Source organism: Triticum urartu, chromosome 4, assembly GCF_003073215.2.
Source record: "Triticum urartu cultivar G1812 chromosome 4, Tu2.1, whole genome shotgun sequence".
Lineage (NCBI taxonomy): Eukaryota > Viridiplantae > Streptophyta > Magnoliopsida > Poales > Poaceae > Triticum > Triticum urartu.
In genome coordinates this window covers 186385181-186404785 of record NC_053025.1, presented here as the reverse complement: position 1 = coordinate 186404785, position 19605 = coordinate 186385181, and positions in this window count along the sequence as shown.

Here is a 19605-nt window from a genome sequence, read left to right as displayed (position 1 = left end):
TGTTTTTTTGTTTGCTTGTGTGTTAGTTTGCTTGCTTGTCACGATGGCTCAAGATAATACTAAATTATGTGACTTCACCAATACCAACAACAATGATTTTATTAGCACTCCGATTGCTCCTCTTACCGATGCTGAATCTTGTGAAATTAATACTGCTTTGCTAAATCTTGTCATGAAAGATCCGTTTTCCGGACTTCCTAGTGAAGATGCCACTACCCATCTAAATAGCTTCGTTGATTTGTGTGATATGCAAAAGTAGAAAGATGTGGATAATAATATTGTTAAATTGAAGCTATTTCCTTTTTCACTAGAGACCGTGCTAAAGCTTGGTTTTCGTCTTTGCCTAAAAATAGTATTGATTCATGGAATAAGTGCAAAGATGCTTTTATCTCTAAGTATTTTCCTCCGCCAAGATCATCTCTCTTAGAAATGATATTATGAATTTTAAGCAACTTGATTATGAACATGTTGCACAAGTTTGGGAGAGAATGAAACTAATGATACGTAATTGCCCTACTCATGGTTTGAATTTGTGGATGATTATACAAATTTTTTATGCCGGATTGAATTTTGCTTCTAGAAATATTTTAGATTCGGTCGCGGGAGGCACTTTTATGGAAATCACTTTAGGAGAAGCTACTAAACTCATCTACTAATAAAAAGGTGCATGCGATAGAAGAAATTAATGTTTTGAGCGGAAAGATGGATGAACTTATGAAATTATTTGCTAATAAGAGTGTTTCTTTTGATCCTAATGATATGCCCTTGTCTACTTTGATTGAGAATAATAATGAATCTATGGATGTGAATTTTGTTGGTACGAACAATTTTGGTAACAACGCGTATAGAGGAAATTTCAATCCTAGGCCTTATCCTAGTAATCCCTCTAATAATTATGGTAATTACTACAACAATTCTTATGGAGATTATAATAAGATGCCCTCTTATTTTTAATCTAATAGTAAAGAATTTATTACTTCACAAAAGAATTTTAATGCTTTGATTGAAGAAAATTGCTTAAGATTGATGAGTTGGCTAGGAACATTGATATAATTTCTCTTGATGTTGATTCTTTGAAACTTAGATCTATTCCACCTAAGCATGATATCAATGAGTCTCTCAAAGCCATGAGAATTTCCATTGATGAGTGCAAAGAAAGAACCGCTAGGATGCATGCTAAGAAAGATGCCTTTATAAGAGCGTGTTCTTCTAGTTCCTATGAAAATAATGATGAAGATCTAAAAGTTATTGATGTGTCCTGTATTAAATCTTTGTTTTGCAATATGAATCTTGATAATGATGGGACTGAATATGATCCACCTTTACCTAGAAGGCGTTCCAAGAATTCAGAATTTTTTGATCTTGATGCTAAAATTGATAAAAGTGGGATTGAAGAAATTAAAACCCTAGATGTTGCTAAACCCACTATTATGGATTTCAAGGAATTTAACTATGAAAATTGCTCTTTGATTGATTGTATTTCCTTGTTGCAATCCGTGCTAAATTCTCCTCATGCTTATAGTCAAAATAAAGCGTTTACTAAACATATCGTTGATGCCTTGATGCAATCTTATGAAGAAAAACTTGAATTGGAAGTTTCTATCCCTAGAAAGCTTTTATGATGAGTGGGAACTAACTATTAAAAATTAAAATTAAAGATCATGAATGCTATGCTTTATGTGATTTGGGTGCTAGTGTTTCCACGATTCCAAAGACTTTGTGTGATTTGTTAGGTTTCCGTGATTTTGATGATTGCTCTTTAAACTCGCACTTTGCGGATTCCACTATTCAGAAACCTATGGGAAGAATTAATGATGTTCTTATTTTTGCAAATAGGAATTATGTGCCCGTAGATTTTATTGTTCTTGACATAGATTGCAATCCTTCATGTCCTATTATTCTTGGTAGACCTTTCCTTAGAACGATTGGTGCAATTATTGATATGAAGGAAGGAAATATCAGATTCCAATTTCCATTAAGGAAGGGCATGTAACACTTTCCTAGAAAGAAAATTAAATTACCTTATGAATCTATTATGAGATCCACTTATGGATTGCCTACCAAAGATGGCAATACCTAGATCTATCCTTGCTTGTTATGCCTAGCTAGGGGCGTTAAACGATAGCGCTTGTTGGGAGGCAACCCAATTTTATTTTTATTCCTTGCTTTTTGATCCTGTTTAGTAATAAATAATTTATATAGCCTCTGTTTTGGTTGTGTTTTTTGTGTCTAATTAGTGTTTGTGCCAAGTAGAACCGTTGGGAAGACTTGGGGAAAGTCTTGTTACACTTGCTGTAAAAAACAGAAATTTAGCGCTCACGAGAACTACTGCAATTTTTATTTGTAAAGTGATATTTAGAAAAGTTTTTTTTGCAGATGATTAATAGATAAATTCCTCACTTCCATCAATTTATTTTAGAATTTTTGGAGTTCCAGATATTGCGCTAGCTCAGATTACTACAGACTGTTCTGTTTTTGACAGATTCTGTTTTGTGTGTGTTGTTTGCTTATTTTGATAAATCTATGGCTAGTAAAATAGTTTATAAACCATAGGGAAGTTGGAATACAGTAGGTATAGCACCAATATAAATAAATAATGAGTTCATTACAGTACCTTGAAGTGGTATTTTGTTTTCTTTCGCTAACGGAGCTCACAAGATTTTCTACTTTAAGTTTTGTGTTGTGAAGTTTTCAACTTTTGGGTAAAGATTTGATGGATTATGGAACAAGGAGTGGCAAGAGCCTAAGCTTGGGGATGCCCATGGAACCCCCAAGATAATCTAAGGACACCTAAAAGCCAAAGCTTGGGGATGCCCCGGAAGGCATCCCCTCTTTCGTCTACTTCTATTACTTGGAGCTATATTTTTATTCGCCACACGATATGTGTTTTGCTTGGAGCGTCTTGTATGATTTGAGTCTTTACTTTTTAGTTTAGCACAATCATCCTTTCTGTACACACCTTTTGAGAGAGCCATACATGATTTGGAATTTGTTAGAATACTCTATGTGCTTCCCTTATATCTTTTGAGTTATATAGTTTTGCTCTAGTACTTCACTTATATCTTTTAGAGCACGGTGGTGGATTTGTCTTATAGAAACTATTTATCTCTCATGCTTCACTTAGATTATTTTGAGAGTCTTAAATAGCATGGTAATTTGTGTAAAATCCTAATATGCTTGGTATACAAGATTAATAATAAAACTTTCTTATGAGTGTGTTGAATACTATGAGAAGTTTGATGCTTGATAATTGTTTTGAGATATGAAGATGGTGATATTAAAGTTGTGCTAGTTGAGTAGTTGTGAATTTGAAGAATACTTGTGTTAAAGTTTGTGATTCCCGTAGCATGCACGTATGGTGAACCGTTATGTGATGAAGTCGAAGCATGATATATTTTTTGATTGTCTTTCTTATGAGTGGCAATCGGGGATGAGCGATGGTCTTTTCCTACCAATCTACCCCCCTAGGAGCATGCGCGTAATACTTTGCTTTGATAACTTGTAGATTTTTTGTAGCGACCAGACCTCAAACAGTCTGATCTCTGTGCTCCGGTGTCATCCCTGGATCAGTAATGCTGACACCACACAGTACTCGGAGGATTTATAACAGAGTAGCAATCACACACTTATTACATCGAGTGTCTCAAAAGAAAACTTATTACAATAAATATGGCTTAAGGCCATCTAATAACGATAACAGCGGAAGGCTTGGAAGATAAGTGAGTCCATCAACTCCAACGGCATCACTGAGTATAGAACCACGACCTAAAACTCCTTAATCGTCGTCTGAAAAGTCTGCAACATTAACGTTGCAGCCCGAAAACGGGTCAGCACATGGAATATGCTGGCAAGGTAACACATAGAGAATAATGGAATGCAACAGCTATACTATATGCATATTTGGCTGGTGAAAGCTCTATGGTTACTGTTTTTTGCGTAAAGCCAATTTTTCCCTACTTCAAGGGAATAAAATTAATTACTATCATGGTGGTTGTTAAACATTGAGAATGGTTGACAGCATTCTCAATCCCAATTAAGTAGCATCATTAAAACCCATCAAAATTAATTTAGAGTAACATGTTGAGATTCACATGATAATCCAGGTACTAGATACTCAAGATGTCCATAACCGGGGACACGGCTAACCATGATTAGTTTGTTACACTCTGCAGAGGTTTGCGCACTTTTCCCCACAAGACTCGATCGCCTCCGTTTGGTTTCTCGCAGTACATGGTGTTTGAGAAGACGGATGACCGAGACATAGTCTTTTAGAAGCGCTAGCACCTTACGATCGGGTAGACCGTACCACCTACATCCCCTACATCTGCTAGTCTACCACTGTAAGAGTTCGCACAACTTAGTCAACTATGCCAGAGCCCATAATGGCTTGTGGCTGCACACGGAAGTTTCTAGTATGAATAATCTCATGATCCCTTTGAGCCTGGGTGGCGGTCCAAATAAAAACAGGCAAGTCCTGGAAACCCCAGGTGCCTCAATCCACCCAGAAGTGTGTTAGGTTGCCACCTTAGATAAACCATTAATTAACAATCTCACATCTGTCAATGGATATCACTCACCCAATCCACGTCTACTAGCATAGCATGGCATAATAAGCAAACGTAGAAGTAACTCCCAAATGTTTGATAATAAACAGGTAATAGGTACTACCTCATCTACTTCCCATCCCACAATTTAATTAGATCCTAATCACGCAATGTGTGAGGATTGATCTAATGCAATAAAACTGGGTTGTAGAAAAGGTATGATCAAAGTGTTACTTGCCTTGCTGATGATTCGCGAAGCCTAGAGATTCAATGTAACAGGCGGCGCACTCCGGGTATTCTATCGCAGACAAACAACAAGCATACAATAAGTACTCATCTAATGCACAGGTAAAACTCAAATAGAAGATCTAACCAGAAAGTTCAACTTAAGAACCCTGGTTGGCAAAAAGAATCAAATCGAACGAAGCAAAAGAAATCAAACGGCGAAAGAAAACAACTTCGTTCTAGCAATCTGGATCTAGGGCAAATTTTACAGTAGCAAAAACTTGTTTAAGTTGATTATTCGGAAAGAGGGTTTCGAGACGAAACTCCAGGCGCTTGAATCGCCTGATTCCGATAAACGAGCGAAAAGTTATACTAAAACGAAAATCGGATCAGAAATCGCGATCAGAAAATAACCGCGGAAAATCCGACGAAAAAGACAAACGACGAACAGAATTTTTTTTTTAAAAAACTGCACGGAAAACGAGGCGGCGGCGAACCTCGAAAGTCGCGCAGCTCCGGCGGCGGCGGCGGCGGGCGGCGGCGGCGGCTAGCTAGGGTTTGGGGCTGGTGGCTGGGCTCCTCCTCTCGGGCTTCGGCGCCTTATAAAGGCCCCCGGCCAGCGGTGTCCTGGCCGGTTACGGCCCGTAGTCGGTTCGCGTTTTTTTATATATAAATCCGCTCGGAAGAAAAATAAATAGAAATACTAAACGGACTCCAAAAATCACGAAATAAATTTTGCCGGGTTTCTAAAATCAAGCCCGATAAAGTGAACATTTATCTGGGCCCAAACTACAACTTTGAAAAACGCGCGTTTTTCCTAAATTCAAATAAAATACCGAAAAACTCCGAAATAAAACTTATTTGCTTTTTTTATTAAATCCTCAATATTTCTATATTTTGGGAAAGTCATTTTATTCCCTCTCATATTTTTGTAATAGAAATAATTGATGATAAAATAAATAAAATCAAATGATCCTGTTTACATAATTTGAGAAAACTCAAATACATAAATAACAAAATCCCCAACTCTCTCCGTGGGTCCTTGAGTTGCTTAGGATTTTCTAGGATCAAAACCAAAAGCAAATTAAAATATGATATGCATGATGACCTAATGTATAACATTCCAAATTGAAAATTTGGGATGTTACAAACCTACCCCCCTTAAGATGAATCTCGCCCTCGAGATTCGGGTTGGCTAGAAAATAGGTGAGGGTGGTCTTTGAGCAAATCTTCCTCTCGCTACCAGGTGGCTTCATCCTCCGTGTGGTGGCTCCATTGAACTTTGCAAAACTTGATAACCTTGCTACGAGTAACTCAGCTGGCAAACTCAAGAATCTTGACTGGTTTCTCCTCATAAGTCAAATTGTTATCCAACTGAATTGCTTCTAATGGCACTGTGTCTCTCAAAGGTATGTCAGCCATCTCCGCGTGACACTTCTTCAACTGAGAAACGTGAAACACATCATGCACTCCTGCCAATCCTTCTGGCAATTCCAACTTGTAAGCTACTTCTCCCATACGCTCCAAAACTCGATATGGTCCTATAAATCGTGGTGCTAACTTCCCCTTAACTCCAAATCGCTTAATCCCTCGAAGTGGGGATACTCGAAGATAAGCTCTGTCTCCGACTTCGTAAACTGTCTCCTTGCGTTTAGAATCTGCGTAGCTCTTCTGTCTAGACTGGGCTACCTTGAGCCTACCGCGAATCAACTTTACCTTCTGTTCAGACTCTTTAATCAAATCTGGTCCAAACAACTGGCGGTCTCCAACTTCGTCCCATGACAACGGTGTCCTGCACCTTCTTCCGTACAAAGCTTCGAAAGGTGCCATCTTAAAACTGGTCTGATAGCTATTATTGTAAGAAAACTCTGCATATGGCAAATTATCGTCCCAACTAGATCCATAATCTAGTGCACAAGCTCTCAGCATATCTTCCAAAATCTGATTGACTCTCTCAGTCTGTCCATCTGTCTGTGGGTGAAAAGCTGTACTGAATTCTAGCCTAGTACCCAAAGTCTCATGCAACTGCTTCCAGAACTTTGAGGTAAACTGGGTTCCTCTATCCGATACGATGCTCCTCGGAACTCCATGCAAACATACGATCCTGGTCATGTATATCTTTGCCAACTTAGCACTAGTGTAAGTGGTCTTTGCTGGGATGAAATGAGCTACTTTCGTCAATCGATCGACTACAACCCAAATCGAGTCATAGCCAGAACGAGTCCTTGGCAATCCCGTGATAAAATCCATGCCTAGCTTATCCCACTTCCATTCGGGTATCGGCAATGGTTGCAACAATCCTGATGGCTTCTAATGTTCTGCCTTTACTCTCTGACATACATCACAAACTGCTACATACTCCGCAATATCCTTTTTCATTCCAGTCCACCAGAAAATATCCTTCAAATCTAAATACATCTTGGTATTTCCTGGGTGAATCGAATACGGTGAATCATGTGCCTCTTGCAGAATCAACTTCCTAATCTCCGGGTTATTGGTCACGTAAACACGGTCTTCAAACCATAGGGTGTCGTGCTCATCCTCACGAAATCCTTTAGCTTTTCCTTTGCTCAGTTTCTCCTTTATAGCGGCAATCTCTTTGTCAGTTTTCCGAGCTTCTCTGATTTTGTCCATCAAAGTTGACTGAATCTCTAGTGCTGCTACATAGCCTCTCGGAACTATTTCCACACATAGTTCACGAAGATTTTCTGCTAACTCCTTGGGTATTTCTCCCGTCATTTGCATATTGACATGGCTCTTGCGGCTTAATGCATCAGCTACTACATTAGCCTTCCCGGGATGATAATGCAATTTCATATCATAATCCTTGATAAGCTCCAACCATCTCCTTTGTCTGAGATTCAACTCCTTTTGCGTGAAAATATACTTCAAACTCTTATGATCCGTGTACACCTCACAATGATTTCCAATGAGGAAATGTCTCCATGTCTTCAGCGCATGCTCTACGGCTGCTAACTCCAAATCATGCATAGCATAATTCAATTCGTGGGGCTTCAGTTGTCGTGAAGCATACGAAACAACTCTCCCTTCCTGCATAAGCACTGCTCCAAGTCCTCGACGTGAAGCGTCGCAATACACCTCATAATCCTTGGTTTGATCTGGCAAAATCAACACTGGTGAGGTCACCAAACGTTTCTTCAAATCCTGGAAACTTGCCTCACACTCATCAGTCCATTTGAACTTAGTATCCTTCTTCAGCAACTCCATCATAGGCTTTGCAATCTTTGAGAAATTCTCAATAAATCTCCGGTAGTATCCTGCGAGTCCAACAAAACTCCGGATCTCTCCAACTGTTGTTGGTGCTTCCCACTTGGTCACGGTTTCAACTTTAGCGGGATCTACTGCTATACCTTCTCTGGATATAACATGTCCGAGGAATCCTACTTCCTTCAACCAAAATTCACATTTGCTGAACTTGGCATATAACTGATGTTCTCTGAGCTTTCCAAGTACCAAACGCAAATGCTCCTTATGCTCCTCTTCATTCTTCGAATAAACCAGGATATCATCAATGAACACTATAACGAACTTATCCAAAAACTCCATAAACACTTTGTTCATCATGTTCATAAAATAGGCAGGCGCTTAGTCAGTCCAAATGACATAACGGTATACTGATATAGTCCATATCTTGTGGTGAAAGCTGTCTTAGGTATATCCTGTTCTCGAATCTTCAACTGGTGGTATCCTGATGGCAAATCGATCTTGGAAAACACTTTAGCTCCTTGCAATCGATCAAACAGATCATTGATCATTGGTAGTGGGTACTTGTTCTTGATTATTACTTCGTTCAATCCTCGATAATCAACAACCATCCTTAACGATCCATCCTTCTTTTCCACTAGAAGTACTGGCGATCCCCAAGGCGAAGAACTTGGGCGAATATATCCCTTATCCAGTAACTTCTTAATCTGCTTCTTAATTTCCACCAAATCTTTTGCTGGCATCCTATATGGTCTCTTCGATATTGGCCCAGTGCCTGGCAATAGCTCAATCAAAAACTCAATGTCTCTATCCGGTGGCATGCCTGGCAACTCTTCGGGAAATACATCAGGAAAATCCTTTACCACTGGTACTTCCTCCTGCACAACTCCTGTTAGGCAATTTACTTGTGTCCTTTTTGGTACATGCCGGGATACATACTTGATCCTTCTCCCTTCTGGTGTGGTAAGCAAAATTGACTTACTAGCACACTCAATATTCCCTTTATACTTTGATAACCAATCCATGCCTAATATCACATCCAATCCTTGAGATTCCAATACTATTAGGTCTGAGGGAAAAACATAGTTACCAATCCTTAATGGTAACCGATCACACCATAAACTTGCCACATACTCTGCTCCTGGCGAGGTTACTAACATGGGTGACCTAAGGGCTTGGGTTGGTAGGTTATACTTATCCACAAATCCCCTTGAGATGTATGAATGCGATGCACCAGTATCAAAAAGAACGAGTGCAGTAAATGACTTAACCAAAAACTTACCTATTACTGCATCGGGCTGAGCTTCAACCTCCTCCACGCTAACGTGGTTCACCTGTCCCCTGTTGAAAGGGTTCGGCTTCTTCCCAGAACTTCCATTGCCATATTGGCCTTCAGGACATTCATTTGCAAAATGTCCTGGCTTCGAACACTTATAGCAAGTGACATGACTCAAGTCCTTCTTGGCCGGGGTCGATGGGGTGCTGCGGTTATGGCCATTGCTTCCTCCATTCCCATTACCATTCTTGGTGCCATTGTGATTTTCGAGCTACCTACTCCATGGGTATGCCGAAAATGTCCTCCTGGTCTAGGGGTAAAACGAGGCTTTTGCTGAGCTCCTGAATTATACTTTCCTTGTCCATACTTCCTCTTGTGGTTCTCAATTTGCTGCTGCTTCCCTTCAATCATAAAAGCACGATCTACCAACTCCTGGTAGTTGTTGAAGGTGGCTACCATCAACTGCATGCTCAATTCATCATTCAGTCCTTCCAGGAATTTCTCCTGCTTAGCTGCATCCGTAGCAACGTCATCTGGGGCATAGCGTGCTAGCTTACTAAACTCCTCCACATACTGGCCAACTGTCCGTCCTCCTTGGCGCAAGTTACGAAACTCACGCTTCTTCATGGCCATTGCTCCTGTTGAAACATGGGTAGTACGAAAAGCTTGCTGAAACTGGTCCCATGTAACAGTGTCGACTGTGAAGGTGGCTGTGAACGTCGCCCACCGAGAGGCTGCGGGTCCTTCTAACTGGTGTGCGGCAAACTTAACCTTCTCCACATCTGTGCATCCTGCTGTGGTCAACTCACTAGATATCTTGCGGAGCCAATCATCTGCTACTATCGGCTCAGTGCTGCTGGAAAACACCGGCGGATTCAGCCTAAGAAAACGGGCTAAGTGGTCAACAGGTGGTGGTGGTGGTGGGTTGTTGTTGTTGTTCCCCTGATTCTGATTCTGAACTAGCAACTGCATCAAGGTGTTCTGCTGCTGGATCAACTGAGTGAGCTCCGGCGGAAAGGCAAATCCGGGGTCACGCCTCGGAGGCATCTGAGGGTTTAGAAAAGATGAGATATAAGAATAGAGGGGGTCTAAAGGGAAAACACTACCCATATGCACATGAGGCAAAAGCACACAATTCACTTCAATCAATCAAACAAGGCATACAATCGATCTAGCTATCGCAAGAGTGCTCGGACTACTATATTTACATGGTGGACTACTACTACTGATGAGGTGGTCTACTAGAAATATTCTACGGTTGTAGACTCCATGATATCTGCCCCTGCTTCATCAACATAGTCATCATCGCTACTTTCTGCTTCCGAGTCGGTGGCGTCAATGATGATGTAGTCTTCCGGGCTAATCTCCTTGGGTTCTTCGTCTTCATCTACTGGTGTCGGGCCTCCCATAAATATGCCAATCTTCTTGATCAGATCGTCATTCTTCTCCACCAATACTTCAATTTCTTCTTCATAACCTTCGCGTGTAGCCTTGAGTTCTTCCTCCAGTTCCTTGATTCTAGTCTTAGCCTTCTTCAGATCTATCATGTCGGCACACATCTGATTCTCCTGTCGTCGAATGTGCTGGTTTAATTCCTGAATAAAAGCTACAATTGATCTATCTTTCCTGGTGCTGATCATCTCCCAGTGTTCATCTCGGCGCCCACAAATCTGGTAGATAGTATCCTTAAGATCCTTGCGTTAGACTTCTCCAATGCGTCCCATGGCGATGTGAGCTGCCATGCTCTTTCCTAGACTCCAAGTTGGTGCATCAAAATAAAACTCTATGGGCTCAGTGACTGGCATGAACGTCCTTCCTGGAACTTGAACTTGTATCATCCAACGCTCTTCTTCAGGTAATGTGGCGTTGTAGATTCCCGTGAAGCTTGGTATTCCTATGTTCAGGTATCTAGTGACTTCCTTCAAGTGGCGTCCAAAGGGTGTATCTTCATCTGGTTGGGTGAACTTGTTCCTTGCATCCTCCATCCTAAAGAGTAGAAAAGATGAGAAGTCAGAAGAGAAGAGAGTGATCTAGTGATCTAGGTCTTTATCTTAGTGGTCGTGTCCTACAGTCAGCGTGTGCTCTGATACCATCTCTGTAGCGACTAGACCTCAAACAGTCTGATCTCTGTGCTCCGGTGTCATCCCTGGATCAGTAATGCTGACACCACACAGTACTCGGAGGATTTATAACAGAGTAGCAATCACACACTTATTACATCGAGTGTCTCAAAAGAGAACTTATTACAATAAATATGGCTTAAGGCCATCTAATAACGATAACAGCGGAAGGCTTGGAAGATAAGTGAGTCCATCAACTCCAACGGCATCACTGAGTATAAAACCACGACCTAAAACTCCTTAATCGTCGTCTGAAAAGTCTGCAACATTAACGTTGCAGCCCGAAAACGGGTCAGCACATGGAATATGCTGGCAAGGTAACACATAGAAAGTAATGGAATGCAACAGCTATACTATATGCATATTTGGCTGGTGGAAAGCTCTATGGTTACAGTTTTTGCGTAAAGCCAATTTTTCCCTACTTCAAAGGAATAAATTAATTACTATCATGGTGGTTGTTAAACATTGAGAATGGTTGACAACATTCTCAATCCCAATTAAGTAACATCATTAAAACCCAACGAAATTAATTTAGAGTACATGTTGAGATTCACATGATAATCCAGGTACTAGATACTCAAGATGTCCATAACGGGGACACGGCTAACATGATTAGTTTATACACTCTGCAGAGGTTTGCGCACTTTTCCCCACAAGACTCGATCGCCTCCGTTTGGCTTCTCGCACTACAGGGTGTTTGAGAAGACGGATGACCGAGACATAGTCTTTCAGAAGCGCTAGCACCTTACGATCGGGTAGACCGTACCACCTACATCCCCTACATCTGCTAGTCTACCACTGTAAGAGTTCGCACAACTTAGTCAACTATGCCAGAGCCCATAATGGCTTGTGGCTGCACACGGAAGTTTCTAGTATGAATAATCTCATGATCCCTTTGAGCCTGGGTGGCGGTCCAAATAAAACAGCAAGTCCTGGAACCCAGGTGCCTCAATCCACCCAGATGTGTGTTAGGTTGCCACCTTAGATAAACCATTAATTAACATCTCACATCTGTCATGGATATCACTCACCCAATCCACGTCTACTAGCATAGCATGGCATAATAAGCAAACGTAGAAGTAACTCCCAAAGGTTTGATAATAAACAGGTAATAGGTACTACCTCATCTACTTCCCATCCCACAATTTAATTAGATCCTAATCATGCAATGTGTGAGATTGATCTAATGCAATAAAACTGGGTTGTAGAAAAGGTATGATCAAAGTGTTACTTGCCTTGCTGATGATCCGCGAAACCTAGAGATTCGAAGTAACAGGCGGCGCACTCCGGGTATTCTATCGCAGACAAACAACAAGCATACAATAAGTACTCATCTAATGCACAGGTAAAACTCAAATAGAAGATCTAACCAGAAAGTTCAACTTAAGAACCCTGGTTGGCAAAAAGAATCAAATCGAACGAAGCAAAAGAAATCAAACGGCGAAAGAAAACAACTTCGTTCTAGTAATCTGGATCTAGGGCAAATTTTACAGTAGCAAAAACTTGTTTAAGTTGATTATTCGGAAAGAGGGTTTCGAGACGAAACTCCAGGCGCTTGAATCGCCTGATTCCGATAAACGAGCGAAAAGTTATACTAAAACGAAAATCGGATCAGAAATCGCGATCAGAAAATAACCGCGGAAAATCCGACGAAAAAGAAAAAGACGAACAGAATTTTTTTTAAAAAAAACTGCACGGAAAACGAGGCGGCGGCGAACCTCGAAAGCGCGCGCTCCGGCGGCGGCGGCGGCGGGGCTAGGGTTAGGGTTTGCTGGCGGCGGCTGGGCTCTCCTCGGGCCGGGGCGGCGGCTTATATAGCCTAGGCCGGCGGAGTCCAGGCCGAATATGGGCCCGTAGTCGGTTCGCGTTTTTTTATATATAAATCCGCTCGGAAGAAAAATAAATAGAAATACTAAACGGACTCCAAAAATCACGAAATAAATTTTGCCGGGTTTCTAAAATCAAGCCCGATAAAGTGAACATTTATCTGGGCCCAAACTACAACTTTGAAAAATGCGCGTTTTTCCTAAATTCAAATAAAATACCGAAAAACTCCGAAATAAAACTTATTTGCTTTTTTTATTAAATCCTCAATATTTCTATATTTTGGGAAAGTCATTTTATTCCCTCTCTCATATTTTTGTAATAGAAATAATTGATGATAAAATAAATAAAATCAAATGATCCTGTTTACATAATTTGAGAAAACTCAAATACGTAAATAACAAAATCCCCAACTCTCTCCGTGGGTCCTTGAGTTGCTTAGGATTTTCTAGGATCAAAACCAAAAGCAAATTAAAATATGATATGCATGATGACCTAATGTATAACATTCCAAATTGAAAATTTGGGATGTTACATTTTTGCAATAAGTATATGAGTTCTTTATGACTAATGCTGAGTCCATGGATTATACGCACTCTCACCCTTCCACCTTTGCTAGCCTCTCTAATACCGCGCACCTTTTGCCGGTATTGTACACCCACCATATACCTTCCTCAAAACAGCCACCATACCTACCTATTATGGCATTTCCATAGCCATTCCGAGATATATTTCCATCCAACTTTCCACCGTTCCGTTTATTATGACACACTCCATCACTGTCATATTGCTTAGCATGATCATGTAGTCGACATAGTATTTGTGGCAAAGCCACCATTCATAATTCTTTCATACATGTCACTCATGAGTCATTGCATATCCCGATACACCACTGGAGGCATTCATATAGAGTCATATTTTGTTCTAAGTATCGAGTTGTAATTGTTGAATTGTAAGAAAATAAAAGTGTGATGATCATCATTATTAGAGCATTGTCCCAGTGAGGAAAGGATGATGCAGACTATGATTCTCCCACAAGTTGGGATGAGACTCCGGACGAAAAAAAGAGAGGCCAAAGAATCCCAAATAAAGAGGCCATAAAAAAGAGAAAAGGCCCAAAATAAAAAATGAGATAAAAAGAGAGAAGGGGCAATGCTACTATCCTTTTACCACACTTGTGCTTAAAAGTAGCACCATGATATTCATAATAGAGAGTCTCTCATTTCGTCACTTTCATATACTAGTGGGAATTTTTCATTATAGAACTTGGCTTGTATATTCCAATGATGGGCTTCCTCAAAACGCTCTAAGTCTTCATGAGCAAGCAAGTTGGATGCACACCCACTTAGTTTCTTTTTGAGCTTTCATATACTTATAGCTCTAGTGCATCCGTTGCATGGCAATCCCTACTCACTCACATTGATATCTATTGATGGGCATCTCCATAGCCTGTTGATACGCCTAGTTGATGTGAGACTATCTTCTCCCTTTTTGTCTTCTCCACAACCACCATTCTATTCCATCTATAAGTGCTATGTCCATGGCTCACGCTCATGTATTGCGTGAAGATTGAAAAAGTTAGAGAACACCAAAAGTATGAAACAATTGCTTGGCTTGTCATCGGGGTTGTGCATGATTTAAATAATTTGTGTGGTGAAGATGGAGCATAGCCAGACTATATGATTTTTTAGGGATAACTTTCTTTGGCCATGTTATTTTGAGAAGACATAATTGCTTTGTTAGTATGCTTGAAGTATTATTATTTTTATGTCAATATTAAACTTTTGTCTTGAATCTTTCGGATCTGAATATTCATACCACAATTAAGAAGAATTACATTAAAATTATGCCAAGTAGCACTCCGCATCAAGAATTCTGTTATTATCATTTACCTACTCGAGGACGAGCAGGAATTAAGCTTGGGGATGCTTGATACGTCTCCAACGTATCTATAATTTTTGATTGCTCCATGCTATATTATCTACTGTTTTGGACATTATTGGGCTTTATTATCCACTTCTATATTATTTTTGGGACTAACCTATTAACCGGAGGCCCAACCCAGAATTGCTGTTTTTTGCCTGTTTTAGGGTTTCGAAGAAAAGGAATATCAAACGAAGTCCAAACGGAATGAAAGCTTCGGGAACGTGATTTTCTCAACGAACAAGACCCAGGAGACTTGGATTCCACCGCCGCAACTTTCTGTATCCACGAGATCCCATCTTAGGGACTATTCCGGACCTCCGCCGGAGGGGGCATCGATCACGGAGGGCTTCTACATCAACACCATAGCCCCTCTGATGAAGTGTGAGTAGTTTACTTCAGACCTACGGGTCCATAGTTATTAGCTAGATGGCTTCTTCTCTCTTTTTGGATCGCAATACAATGTTCTCCCCCTCTCTCGTGGAGAACTATTCGATGTAATCTTCTTTTTGCGGTGTGTTTGTTGAGATCGATGAATTGTGGGTTTATGATCAAGTCTATCTATGAACAATATTTGAATCTTCTCTGAATTCTTTTATGTATGATTGGTTATCTTTGCAAGACTCTTCAAATAATCAGTTTGGTTTGGCCTACTAGATTGATCTTTCTTGCAATGGGAGAAGTGCTTAGCTTTGGGTTCAATCTTGCGGTGTCCTTTCCTAGTGACACTAGGGGTAGCAAGGAACATATTGTATTGTTGCCATCGAGGATAACAAGATGGGGTTTTCATCATTTTGCATGAGTTTATCCCTCTACATCATGTCATCTTGCTTAAGGCGTTACTCTGTTTTTAACTTAATACTCTAGATGCATGCTGGATAGCGGTCGATGAGTGGAGTAATAGTAGTAGATGCAGGCAGGAGTCGGTCTACTTGTCTCGGACGTGATGCCTATATACATGATCATGCCTAGATATTCTCATAACTATGCTCAGTTCTGTCAATTGCTCAACAGTAATATGTTTACCCACCGTAGAATACTTATGCTTTCGAGAGAAGCCACTAGTGAACCCTATGGCCCCCGGGTCTATCTTTATCATATCAATCTCCTATTACTTAGTTATTTCCTTTGCTTTTTACTTTGCCTTCATTTTACTTTGCATCTTTATCACAAAAATACCAAAAATATCATCTTATCATATCTATCAGATCTCACTCTCGTAAGTGGCCGTGTAGGGGTTGAGAACCCCTATTTGCGTTGGTTGTGAGGATTTATTTGTTTTGTGCAGGTACGAGGGACTCACGCGTAACCTCCTACTGGATTGATACCTTGGTTCTCAAAAACTGACGGAAATACTTACGCTACTTTGCTGCATCAACCCTTCCTCTTCGGAGAAAACCAACGCAGTGCTCAAGAGGTAGCTGGGTTTAAGGGATTGGATGCACAAGCAGTATTCCCGCTTAGTACAGGTGAAGGCTAGCAAAAGACTGGGAAGCGACCCGCTAGAGAGCGACAACAATCATGAACATGCATTAAAATTAATCAACACCGAATGCAAGCATGAGTAGGATATAATCCACCATCGACATAAATATCGTGAAGGCTATGTTGATTTTGTTTCAACTACATGCGTGAACATGCGCCAAGTCAAGTTACTTAAATCATTCAGAGGAGGATACCACCCTATCATACCACATCATAACCATTTTAATAGCATGTTGGCACGCAAGGTGAACCATTATAAGCTCCTAGCTAATCAAGCATGGCACAAGAAACTATGATCTCTAGTTGTCATTGCAAACATGTTTATTCATAATAGGCTGAATCAGGAACGATGAACTAATCATATTTACAAAAACAAGAGAGGCCGAGTTCAACCAGCTTTTCTCATCTCAGTCAGTCCATCATATATCGTCATAATTGCCCTTTCACTTGCACGACCGAATAGTGTGAATAATAATAGTGCACGTGCATTGGACTAAGCTGGAATCTGCAAGCATTCAATAAACAGGAGAAGACAAGGCAATATGGGCTCTTTTGTCAGATCAACAATAATGCATATAAGAGCTACTTCAACAATTTAATTATGGTCTTCTCCTATCGTCCCCCAAAGAAAAGTAAAGAAATAAAACTATTTACACGGGAAAGCTCCCAACAAGCAAAAGAAGAACATGTAACCTTTTTGGGTTTTCTTTTTTAGTTACTACTACAAGCATGGAAAGTAAACTAATTAAAAGCTACAACTAATTTTTTGGTTTTTCTTAAGGTTTATCAGACACAAAAGAAGAAAGCATAAAAAGGAAATAAACTAGCATGGATGATATAAATGAAAAAGTATGAGCACCGACATCTAGTAATGAGTGTGTGAACATGAATGTAATGTCGGTGGGAAATACGTACTCCCCCAAGCTTAGGCTTTTGGCCTAAGTTGGTCTATGGCCACGGCTGGCCTGGCGGATATCCATAATAATAGCTGGGGTCGTACTGAGATGCAGCGGCTATCGCCTCCTGAGCTGCAGCATGGTGACGAGCGTCCTCCTCTATGCTAATAACATATCTTCCTTTTGCCTGATGATCAAAGAAGGTAGGAGCAGGGAGAGTAATATGGACAGCACAACGTCTGTCAAAGATTAGTCGATACTAGAGAGGTGATTCATTCTTCTCGACAAACTGGTGGTGAACCATAGCATTAAAGTCTAGGTAAGCAGGTGGTAATTCAATATCATCTTTGCGTATGGCTACACCAAGAAAATTAGCTATGCGGGTTGCATAAATTCCTCCAAAGAAATCTCCATTAAATCTATTAAGATGCAACCTACGTGCAACAATGGCTCCCAAATTATAAGATTTGTCTCCTAACACAGTACTCCTAAGAATACTGAGGTCAGGGACACATGTGACATGCCTCATCTTTACCATTAATGCATCTACATATGAAGAGAGCAAAATAATGTATAGCAGGAAAGTGAATGCTCCCTATGGTAGCTTGTGTTATATATCAAGATTCTCCCACAGTTATGCTAGCAAGAAAATCCCTTATTTCAGATTTGCGAGGATCCCTTATACTACCCCATTGTGGATGTTTGCAAGCAGTGGTAAAATCCTCTAAGTCCATAGTGTAAGAATTTTCATAAAGATCAAATAGGATAGTTGGAGAATTACGTGAAGATGAAAATTCAAACCTCCTCACAAAGGTACTAGTGAGATTGTGATACTGGCTGCACTTCTCTTCCTCGAAGCTCACAAGATCGGCGTTACGCGAATATGCATTTAATTCTTCCTTAATTCCTGCTCAATCCATAAAATTTTCAGAAGGCCACTCACAAGGACGCACTGGAGCGTCTCTTGGTGGCTCTTCATCAGCATCACGCATTGCAAGCCTGGGTCCTTGCTTCCTTGAGGAACCACCTTGGAACATTTTCCTAAGCATTTTTCTTTCTCTGAAAAATTCTGAAATTTTTAGTAACTTCAAAATAAAAGTAAACCAAACTCAATAATATTGATAACAACTACTCCTACAAGTACCTAGGGCCTATATCATGCATCAAAACTACTTTTGACCATATAAATTTGACATGCAAGCTCAATAGCAGGGTCACCTAAGCAGTAAAAATTTGCAATGAATAAAGCACTAGAACAAAAACTAATTGGACCAATGGAGGAGTCACATACCAAGGAACAATCTCTGCAAGCAGTTTTGTGAGAGGTCCTTTGAGCAAGGAAATCGAAAATGGCAGCAAGATGAGCTAGAACTCGTGCTTGAGCTGGATATTCGTGTTTGTGGGAGGAAGAAGAAGTGTGTGGGTGCAGGAATAAGTGGAGGAGGGCCATCATGGGCCCACGAGGCAGGGGGCGTGCCCAGGGGGTAGGGCGCGCCCTCCACCCTCGTGGGCAGGTGGTTGACCCCCCTACTGTGTTCTCAGTGCCAAATATTCTCAAATATTCCAGAAAAAAGCATATTTAAATTTCAGGACATTTGGAAAACTTTTATTTTTGGGGTATTTTTATATTGCACGGATAATCAGATAACAGACAGAAAAATGCTATTTTTATTTTATTTAATATAAATAACAGAAAGTAAAAGTGGGGTACAGAAGGTTGTGCCTTCTAGTTTTATCCATCTCATGATCATCAAAAGGAATCCACTAACAAGGTTGATCAAGTCTTGTTAACGAACTCATTCCGAATAACATGGAACCGAAGAAATTTCGAATAACAATATGTTACCTCAACGGGGATATGCACATCCCCAATAATAAGAATATCATATTTCTTCTTGACAGTAGGAAGGGGAAATTCAAAACCTCCAAATATAATCGATGGAATTTTTCCAATAGAGTTGATACTATGAACTTGAGGTTGTTTCCTCGGAAAGTGTACTGTGTGCTCATTACCATTAACATGAAAAGTGACATAGCCTTTAGTGCAATCAATAACAGCCCCTGTAGTATTCAAAAAGGGTCTTCCA